The 11,706-nt window shown below is 35.6% G+C and overlaps 1 non-coding gene and 1 pseudogene across 1 annotated transcript; both read left to right on the plus strand.

The window, feature by feature from the left end:
• The first annotated feature begins 356 nt into the window (after positions 1-356).
• Positions 357-1,183, plus strand: LOC101179270 (annotated as a pseudogene).
• A 4,989-nt stretch (positions 1,184-6,172) lies between these two features.
• On the plus strand, positions 6,173-6,299 carry LOC115834960. Its single transcript, XR_004029942.1, has one exon. It is a non-coding gene; the product is annotated as a small nucleolar RNA SNORA25 (small nucleolar RNA).
• The last annotated feature ends 5,407 nt before the right edge of the window (positions 6,300-11,706 follow it).

The raw sequence follows: 11,706 nt of genomic DNA on the forward strand, positions 1-11,706 counted from the left end.
CACATGTTGTCAGTTGCTCCAATTGCTTCCTCTGAGACAGGGCCCCGCACACTTGGTTTGGAGAGGGGTCTTGGTGACAATTCTGTTGAGGAGCCCCACATGAAGGACTCTAAAGGAGACAATGTGCTTACACTTCCTGTACCAGGGTAAACACCAAGAAGTATTCCAGAAGTCCAACAAGAAAACATAATCAATCCTCAAGACCTAACAGTGAATCTAGTTGCTAATGTACCTCAAGATGGAGAAGATGAACAAGCATTTATTTTAACTCTGGTGGAAATCCCAACCAATCTCCTTTACTTTCTCCATTAAACTAATGGAGAGTAGAAGAAATAACCGAAGCCACTGCACAGTTAATGCCAAACCCTTTACTGCCAGCTCCCATATTGGTCAAATCAGTGAATATTGAAGAAAGGGGTGGCATGAGTGTTTACCAGCAACTTCAGTTGGTCAGGATGACATGGGTTTATCTATTTCTGGAAGAGATGATTCTAAAAAGCTTCCTGATAATTTGGATCTTGTATCTAGGAAGAGATTTCATTGCAGGCTTGGTGAAAATGACCACATTCCTCCTGCCAAAAACTGTTCACTCCCTTTAAGAGACGATTGTCAAGCACAGACCTCTGAGGTGCACCCAAAGGAATTAACAAACGTTTTTGAGGAACCAGGGGAGTCTCACAAGGGACAAGATATTTTTCCTACCTCAGGAAGCACATTGACAACTCCAGAACCTCAAAAAGAGCAAGTTGCACCAACTTTTCAGAGTACAGGGTCTAGATCTCCCGATACACGCACAGACAAAAATGGGCCTCAGTTACCTCAGAATGAAATGATTGTGTCTGATAAGGAAGAAAGAACTGACGCTGCTCCTAAGTCTGAGCAAATGGACAGCAGAACACTATCTTCAAAAGCCCCACTATCCAGACCTGGCAGAAGACCCCTGGGATTTTTATCTTTCATATGTTCAAAGAATAGTTTGGAGTCTGATGGACCTACTCAGGTCCATAGTAAGAAACACCTAAAGCCTCTTATCCCTGCATTAAGACAGAATCTGAAAAGATCCAATCCATCCAATGAAAGCCAGAAAAAGAAGCAAGAGTCCTCTGATCCGCTTGCATCTCCAAGTGTTATTAATACTCAATCTGAGAATATTAGCAGCTCAGTAACTCATTTTATTTTGTGATCAGCCCTTACTGAAAGGACATAAAAGTGGCCAAAAGCGAGCCCCTGAAAGGAAGCCAACCACAGTCTCTGAATATTTCTTCAATGACGTCTTCATTAAAGTGGATGAAACAGAATAAAACAATCTTTTGTCTTTTTCTTTTTTAAATTAAGTCTATGACTTCCAGAGTCAATTACATCAACAAAACAGTATTTAGAGCAAAACATCGCTGTCTATTTTTCTTTAGATTGATTTTGAGTATTTAATGAGCTTGATTTGAAGCTTTTGTAATCAGTGGAAAACATTTCTGAGGTTCCTTTCATTATGATTGATTTAGCATTTTGCAAATAGCAAGCAATTAAGACTGCTTTCTCAGACAGAAATAACAACTCTTGTTTACATTTTGACTCTTCCTGTGCTAAGCACACATGGACATTTGGGAATGCTGTGGATATATGTCTCTGTATGAATTGCATTGCAGACAGATTTGGGGGTTGATTGTATCATATTTAACGTTTAGAAACTTCTTTTGTGAAGATTTTTTTATTTTTATTTTTAGAGGAAGATGATGAAGCATGAAGGCCTTTTCAGTTGCTTCTAAGTACAGTCATTTTTTGCATAATGATGTTTAATGATGGACCACATATGTGACAGCGGTCCCATACAAACGTTGTGCACATGTACCCTAAAACTTAAAGTATAATAAAAAAAATGGAGATAAAAAATTCCTATCATCTAGTGACATTATAGCCATCATAACATAGTGCATTGCTCTTTTATGTTTAGACATGTTTAGATACACGGATACTTACTATCGTGTTACAACTGCCTACAGTATTAAGCATAGTAACACACTATAGAGGTTTGTAGCCAAGGAGCGATAGGCTATACCGCATAGCCTCGGCCTGTAGGGCGTGTAGCAGTCTGTACATCATAGTGTTTGTAAGTACACTCTGCGTTGTTCCACACAAGATCACCTAACAAGGCATTTCTTAGAACATATAATTAAGGGACACATGACTGTACATGAAAACAAATTGCCAAACTCTACTTTAGTATGGTAAATGTTAAAGAACTTTTGTATTATCAGCTGTTTGTCTGACTGAAAAATACATATTTTTTCAGTTTATGGTGATGTAACATTAGTCCTAATTGAAAAACTAGTATTTAAACATAATTATTTATAAAGATGACACAACAAAGAGCTTATTTATTCTTACATTTTTTATTTAAAAGGATATTCAGTTTTAGCTATTTTCACCCCTCAGATTATAGATAAAGAAGGCATTAACAATTTTATGTTTGTCTCCTTGTTCTCTTTAATTTTAAATATATTTAAAATGATATAACTAAAAATGTTTGGCCAGTATATGTTTGGAATATCTTTTTTCCCTCAGTTTAGTGTATCGACTTTGTACTGTGAATTTTTCTGCTTTTCTTATTTCTGGGATTTTCTCAGGATTTTCATGAGGGTAGGGGAAACTCAACTTTATGAGACAAATTTTCATACAAAACTCAATCTCCTTTATACACACACAGACATATATTAGTTTTTAAAAAGTCAATTTCTTCATAGTTTTTTTTTTACCATTAAATTCTCAAGAAACACTTAGATCTTTAAGCATGGAACACAATCGTGATGTTAAAAATAGAAAATTAGACTTACCACATGTTCTCACTCATAGGTGAGAACTGAACAATGAGAACACGTGGACACAGGAAGGGGAACATCACACACCAGGGCCTGTTGTGGGGTGGGTGGCGGGGAGGGATAGCATTAGGAGAAATACCTAATGTAAATGATGAGTTAATGGGTGCAGCACACCAACATGGTACATGGATACATATGTAACAAACCTGCACGTTGTGCACATGTACCCTAGAACTTAAAGTATAATAATAAAAAATAATAATAAACTTAGTGATTATCATCAATATGAATTTAAGGTTTTAATTTCCAGATTTGATGATTGACACATGTAATTCTATGATCTACCCAAGCAGATCTGTAGTGGTTCCCATTCGACTTCTCAAAAAGCAGATTTACTCTGATTTTGTTTGAAAGGCCTCTTAGATTGATAATATATTAGCTCAGTAGTTGGAAACTTTCTGCAAGTAGATCTCTGAAACTACATCTGCAACTACATTCTGAAACTACATCTCTGCAATTTCAGTGTGAAAGAAGCCATCGACAGCACTTGAATGAAGGACTGTGGCTGGATTGGCCTTTTAGTTTGACCGCTATATTAGACCCCAAATTTTCTTACCCTAAGGTGCTGATGTCTGTATGTATGAGTTATTTGTCACTGAAGTTATGAGTTGTGCCTAAAAGTTAGAAATGTGTTCCTTGTATGATGTAATGATCAGTATTTCAATTGGGAAGATATTTTAGAGTCTAGATAATTACGTTTGTGTATTGAAAAAATGGTGGCCAGTTTTTAAATTCCTTAATAGAAGAGAATTATGTCTCAGCAGGTATAACAGTAATGCTAATTTATTGAAACTACTGCTGTTAGAGCACTTCTTTCTCATTGTCTTTTAGTGAAATTTATGGCTTATCATTTTGTCAGACAGGAGGCTATATAATTCTGAGTGGAAATTGTCTACAAGTAGGCATTTATTTCGTGATTAATATGTCAGAGAAATCATGGTAGTAAATCACATTGCTATTTTAATACCCTGTTTTTGTAAGTTTTTTTTTTTTTTTTTTTTTTTTTTTTTTTTTTTTTTTTTTATTATACTTTAGGTTTTAGGGTACATGTGCACAATGTGCAGTTTTACATATGTATCCATGTGCCATGTTGATTTCCTGCACCCATTAACCCGTCATTTAGCATTAGGTGTATCTCCTAATGCTGTCCCTCCCCCCTCCCCCCACCCCACAACAGTCCCCGGAGTGTGATGTTCCCCTTCCTGTGTCCATGAGTTCTCATTGTTCAATTCCCACCTATGAGAGAGAACATGCGGTGTTTGGTTTTTTGTCCTTGCGATAGTTTACTGAGAATGATGTTTTCCAGTTTCGTCCATGTCCCTACAAAGGACACGAACTCATCATTTTTTATGGCTGCATAGTATTCCATGGTGTATATGTGCCACATTTTCTTAATCCAGTCTATCGTTGTTGGACATTTGGGTTGGTTCCAACTCTTTGCTATTGTGAATAGTGCCGCAATAAACATACGTGTGCATGTGTCTTTATAGCAGCATGATTTATAGTCCTTTGGGTATATACCCAGTAATGGGATTGCTGGGTCAAATGGTATTTCTAGTTCTATATCCCTGAGGAATCGCCACACTGACTTCCACAATGGTTGAACTAGTTTACAGTCCCACCAACAGTGTAAAAGTGTTCCTATTTCTCCACATCCTCTCCAGCACCTGTTGTTTCCTGATTTTTTAATGATGGCCATTCTAACTGGTGTGAGATGGTATCTCACTGTGGTTTTGATTTGCATTTCTCTGATGGCCAGTGATGATGAGCATTTCTTCATGTGTTTTCTGGCTGCATAAATGTCTTCTTTTGAGAAGTGTCTGTTCATGTCCTCTGCCCACTTTTTGATAGGGTTGTTTGTTTTTTTCTTGTAAATTTGTTTGAGTTCATTAAAACAGCATGGTACTGGTACCACAACAGAGACATAGATCAATGGAACAGAACAGAGCCCTCAGAAATGATGCTGCATAGCTACAACTATCTGATCTTTGACAAACCTGACAAAAACAAGAAATGGGGAAAGGATTCCCTATTTAATAAATGGTGCTGGGAAAACTGGCTAGCCATATGTAGAAAGCTGCAATGATCTTTTAATATACAAAAATAATTCAAATGAAAAGATTATATTAACTAAAACATTAAATAAAGAAAATAGAATAATTCAGAATATAAGATTCATGTAAAAAAAAAAAAAAAAAAAAAAAAAATAAAAAAAACAAAAAAAAAAAAAAAAAAAAAAAAAAAAAATAAAAAAAAAAAAAATGAACAAACAAATTTAAGTTTAAAACTCATATTCTGAAAAGATTTCATTCTCTTAATGTTAGTTTGGGAGTTAGATTGCCATGATTAAACTATTATTTATCCTTGTGTAATAATAATAATTTTTAGCTTTAACAACTGTCTCTTTTTAATCTATAATAAGCTAGTTTTATGGAAGATAGAATTTCTTGCTATACAAAGAATACAGCCAGCTAAATTATCCTACCGTTATATCCTTAAGCCTAATTTTGGAAAAGAGAAAGTTAATCAGTGTATTTACCTTACATGGTGGCAAGAACCATGTTAGGCCTGATTCATGTAAAGAAGATGTTGCAAAGAATTTATTTCATAAATCTTAAAGGAGATATGATTAAAGGTTTTTATCTTTTCTTGATTTTTTCTCCTGCACACTTATGTTTTAGCAAGTGATCAACATGAGGGTTTGATGCCTAATTGTTGGTAAATGGTTGAGGCACGACAAAAATACTAATATCCGTTGTTTACCATCATGTTATTTGAAACAAAAGTGACCATGTGTACTCTCTTGCTTGAAGAAGTCTTTGACAAAAAAAAACAATATCATGTCATTTATAAATTTTCTTGTTCTAAAGAAATCAGTTATGTTATATATATGTATATATAGAAATTATGTAAATAAAAGTTGTTTTATGCAAAAAAAGGATAAAGTAATCAAGAAAACATAAGAATCTTAAATGAGCATACACCTAACAGAGCTCCAACATACATGAAGGAAAAACTATTAGAACTAAAAGTTAAAAAAACCCCAGACAACACATTTTTAAATCCCCAAGTACCCGGAAATCAAAAGCACACTTCTAAATAACGAAGGGGCCAAAGAACAGATTGACAGAAATTTTTGAAAAATATTTTTTAAACTGAATGAAATGGTGATATAACATATGAAAATCCTTGCTAAAATAGTGCTTACAGGGAAACTTGAGCATTAAATATTTAATTAGAAAATGAAAAGGTCTAAACTCAATCATATAGTTTCCACTTTAAGAAACTAGAAAAAATAAAGGACATTTCAATGAGGGCTCATGGGGCTGTGAAGCCAAGAACTATTAACACGATGACCAAGGATTGAAATTCTCTGTAGGATCCACAGCACTGAATAGTGCTATATTTTCCTAAGGAAATATAAGACTTAGCCATTTATAGTTATGACATGATAATCCATAATTGTTGATATGGGAAAGTAAATACATTTTTCAAAGTTTAAATAGATTTTCTTTTTTAAAAGGAAAAAAAATAGACCCACAGTAAGCAGAAGAGTTAAATAATAAAGATAAGAACCAAAATCCATAAAATTTGAAACAGAAAAACAATGGAAAAAAAATTGATGAAACAAAAGCTGGTTCTTTAAAAAGACCAAGAAGAGGCAGTGACCTAGCAAAAAAGACAGATATATTGCAAAGAAATCTCTGAACAAACACACCCAATAAAAATCAAAACAAGACAGGCAGAGAAAACAAATAAATAGCTAATATTTCAATGCAAAAACAGATGTACATCCACAGGAAACAATAGCAAACAGGAAACCAGGACCTCCCCAGACAGATCATCTACTAGACGGGAGTAGATGAGCTCTCTGATCAAGAATTCAAAATAGCAGTTTTAAGAAAACTCAGTGATCTTCAAAATAACATGGAAAAGCAACTTAGAAATGTATTAGATAAATATAACAAACAGATTGAAATTTTTTTCACTTTTTTTTATACTTTAAGTTCTGCAATAGATGTGCAGAATGTGCAGGTTTGTTGCATAGGTACACAGGTGCCATTGTGGTTTGCTGCACCCATCAACCGGTCACCTACATTAGGTATTTCTCCTAATACTATCCCTCCCCTAGCCCCCCATCCCTTGAAATGCCCTGGTGTGTGATATTCCCCTCCCTGTGTCCATGTGTTCTCATTGTTCAAATCCCACTTATGAGTGAGAACATGCAGTGTTTGGTTTTCTGTTCCTGTGTTAGCTTGCTGAGAATGATGGTTTCCAGCTTCATCCATGTCCCTGCAAAGGACATGAACTCATTCTTTTTTATGGCTGCATAGTATTCCATGGTGTATATGTGCCACATTTTCTTTATCCAGTCTATCATTGATGGGCATTTGGGTTGGTTCCAAGTCTTTGCTATTGCAAATAGTGCTCCAGTAAACATATGTGTGCTTGTGTCTTTATAGAATGATTTATAAACCTTTGGGTATATACCCAGTAATGGGATTGCTGGGTCAAATGGTATTTCTGGTTCTAGATCCTTGAGGAATTGCCACACTGCCTTCCACAATGGTTGGACTAATTTACACTCCAACCAACAGTGTAAAAGCATTCCTATTTCTCCACATCCCCTCCAGCATCTGTTGTTTCCTGGCTTTTTAATGATCGCCATTCTAACTGGCATGAGATGGTCTCATTGTGGTTTTGATTTGCATTTCTCTAATGACCAGTGATTATGAGCTTTTTTTCATGTTTGTTGGCTGCATAAATGTCTTCTTTCGAGAAGTGTCTGCTCATATCCTTCGTCTACTTTTTGATGGGGTTGGTTTTTTCTTGTAAATTTGTTTAAGTTCCTTGTAGATTCTGGGTATTAGCCCTTTGTCAGATGGACAGATTGCAAAAATGTTCTCCCATTCTGTAGGTTGCCTGTTCACTCTGGTGGTAGTTTATTTTGCTGTGCAGAAGCTCTTTAATTAGATCCCAGTTGTCAATTTTGGCTTTTGTTGCCATTGCTTTTGGCATTTTAGTCATGAAGTCTTTGCCCATGCCTATGTCCTGAATGGTATTGCCTAGGTTTTCTTCTAGGGTTTTCATGGTTTTAGGTCTTATGTTTAAGTCTTTAATCTATCTTGAGTTAATTTTTGTATAACGTGTAAGGAAGGGGGCCAGTTTCAGTTTTCTGCATATGGCTAGCCAGTTTTCCCAACACCATTTATTAAATAGGGAATCCTTTCCCCATTGCTTGTTTTTGTCAGGTTTGTCAAAGATCAGATGGTTGCAGACATGTGGCGTTATTTCTGAGGCCTCTGTTCTGTTCCATTGGTCTATATACCAGATTCATAAAGCAAGTTCCTAGAGACCTACAAAGAGACCTAGACTCCCAGACAGTAACAGTGGAAGACTTTAACACCCCACTATGAATATTAAACAGATCAACGAGATAGAAAATTAACAAGGATATTCAGGACTTGAACTCAGCTCTAGACCAAGGAGACCTAATAGACATCTACAGAACTCTCCACCCCAAATCAACAGAATATACATTCTTCTTAGCACCACATCACACTTATTCTACAATTGACCACATAGCTGGAAGCAAAACACTCCTCAGCAAATGCAAAAGAACAGAAATCATAACAAACAGTCTCTCAGACCACAGTGCAATCAAATTAAAACTCAGGATTAAGAAACTCACTCAAAACTGCACAACTACATGGAAACTGAACAACCTGCTCCTGAATAACTACTGGGTAAATAATAAAATTAAGGCAGAAATAAATAAGTTCTTTGAAACCAATGAGAACAAAGACACAATGTACCAGAATCTCTGGGACACAGCTAAAGCAGTGTGTAGAGGGAAATTTATAGCACTAAGTTCCCACAGAAGAAAGCAGGAAAAAATCTAAAACTGACACCCTAACATCACCATTAAAAGAACTAGAGAAGCAAGAGCAAACAAATTCAAAAGCTAGCGGAAGTCAAGAAATAACGAAGATCAAAGCAGAACTGAAGGAGACAGAGACACAAAAATCCCATCAAAAAATCAATGAATCCAGGAGGTGTTTTTTTGAAAACATTAACAAAATAGATAGACCACTAGCCAGACTAATAAAGAAGAAAACAGAGAAGAATCAAATAGACACAATAAAAAATGATAAGGGGGATATCACCACTGATCCCACAGAAATGCTAACTACCATCAGAGAATACTATAAACACCTCTAGGCAAATAAACTAGAAAATCTAGAAGAAATGGATAAATTTCTGGACACATACACCCTCCCAAGACTAAACCAGGAAGAAGTTGAATCTCTGAATAGACCAATAACAGGCTCTGAAATTGAGGCAATAATTAATAGCTTACCAACCAAAAAAAGTCCAGGACCAGATGGATTCACAACAGAATTCTACCAGAGGTACAAGGAGGAGCTGGTACCATTCCTTCTGAAACTATTCCGATCAATAGAAAAAGAGAGAATCCTCCCTAACTCATTTTATGAGGCCAGCATCATCCTGATACCAAAGCCTGGCAGAAACACAACAAAGAAAGGGAATTTTAGACCAGTATCCCTGACAAACATCAGTGTGAAAATCCTCAGTAAAATACTGGCAAACCAAATCCAGCAGCGCATCAAAAAGCTTATCCGCCATGACCAAGTGGGCTTCATCCCTGGGATGCAAGGCTGGTTCAACATACAAAAATCAATAAATGTAATCCAGCATATAAACAGAACCAAAGACAAAAACCACATGATTATCTCAATAGATGCACAAAAGGCCTTTGACAAAATTCAATAGCCCTTCATGCTAAAAACTCTCAATAAATTAGGTATTGATGGTATGTATCTCAAAATAATAAGAGCTATTTATGACAAACCCCACAGCCAATATCATTCTGAATGGGCAAAAACTGGAAGCATTCCCTTTAAAAACTGGCACGAGACAGGGATGTCCTCTCTCACCACTCCTATTCAACATAGTTTTGGAAGTTCTGGCCAGGGCAATCAGGCAAGAGAAAGAAATAAAGGGTATTCAATTAGGAAAAGAGGAAGTGAAATTGTCCCTGTTTGCAGATGACTTGATTGTATATCTACAAAACCCCATCATCTCAGCCCAAAATCTCCTTAAGCTGATAAGTAACTTCAGCAAAATCTCAGGATAAAAAAATCAATGTGCAAAAATCACAAGCATTCCTACACACCAATAATAGACAGAGAGCCAAATCATGAGTGAACTCCCATTCACAATTGCTACAAAAAGAATAAAATACAACTTAACAAGGGATGTGAAGAACCTCTTTGAGAAGAACTACAAACCACTGCTCAAGGAAATAAGAGAGGACATGAACAAATGGAAAAACATTCCATGCTCATGGATAGGAAGAATCAATATCGTGAAAATGGCCATACTGCCCCAAGTAATTCATAGATTCAATGCTATCCTCATCAAGCTACCACTGACTTTCTTCACAGAATTGGAAAAAACTACTTTAAAGTTCGTATGGAACCAAAAAAGAGCCTGCATTGCCAAGACAATCCTAAGCAGAAAGAACAAAGCTGGAGGCATCAAGCTACCTGACTTCAACAGAGATTGAAATAATTTTTAAAAATCAAGCACAAATTCCAAAACTGAGAAATATATTTGTTAAACTGAAAATTTCATTATAGGCTCTCAACGTTAGAACAGATCAAGCAGAGGAAAGTATCAGTTAATTCAAAGACAGGCTATTGCAAAATACACAGAGAGAATAAAAGAGAAAAGAACATAAAGGAATGAAGAACACTTACAAGATATAAAAAATTAACTGAAAAGACCAAATCTAAGAATTACTGATGTTCAAGAAGGAGCTGAGCAACGGCAGATATTATCTCAACTCAGTTAAAATGGTTTTTATTACAAAGACAAGGAGTAATGGATGTTGATGAGGATTTGGAGAAAGGGGAACTCTCTTAACGCTATTGCTGGGAATGTAAATTAGGACAGCCATTAGGGAAAACGGTATGGAGATTCCTCAAAATCCTAAAAAATAAAACTACTATATGATCCAGCAGTTCCATTACTTGGAATACATCCAAAAGAAAAAAAATCCACATATTGAAGAGATATCTGCCCTCCCGTGTTTGTTAAAGCACTATTCACAATAGCCAAGATGTGGAGTCAACCTAACTTCCTATGCATGGATAAATGGATACAGAAAATGTGACAGATATACACAATAGAATACTATTCCACCATAAAAAAAATGAAATCTTGTTATTTGCAGCAACAGAGATGGAGGTGGAGGCCATTATGTTAGGTGAAATAAGCCAAATACAGAAAGACAAATATTGCACTTTCTGTCTCATATGTGGAAGCTACGAAAGTGAAACTCAGGAACATAAAGAATAGAACAGTGGTTACCAGAGGCCAGGAAGGTGGTGGAGGGAGACAAAGAGAGGTTGATTAGTGGATACAAGAAAATAGTTAAAAGAAATAAGCTTTTATGTTCAATAAATCAGTACAGTGACTATAGTAAACAATAATCTATTTTATATTTCAAGATAGCTGGTAGAAAATCATTCAAATGTTCCCAGCATGATGAAAAGATAAATGTTTAAGGTGATGGATATCCCAATTACCTTGATTTTATTATTATACATTATATGAGTATATCAAAATATCACATATACCCCTAAAATATATACAACTATTATATAGCATTAAAACATTTTAAGATCAGAAAAACGATAAATCTCTAGTTAAAATTACCAAAAAAGAAGGGAGACGCCAATTAGCAGTATCAAAAATGAATAAAGAATATCTCTACAAATGCTACAGACATAAAATGGGTTGCAAA

This window comes from Nomascus leucogenys, chromosome 4 (assembly GCF_006542625.1).
Source record: "Nomascus leucogenys isolate Asia chromosome 4, Asia_NLE_v1, whole genome shotgun sequence".
NCBI classification, from domain to species: Eukaryota; Metazoa; Chordata; class Mammalia; order Primates; family Hylobatidae; genus Nomascus; species Nomascus leucogenys.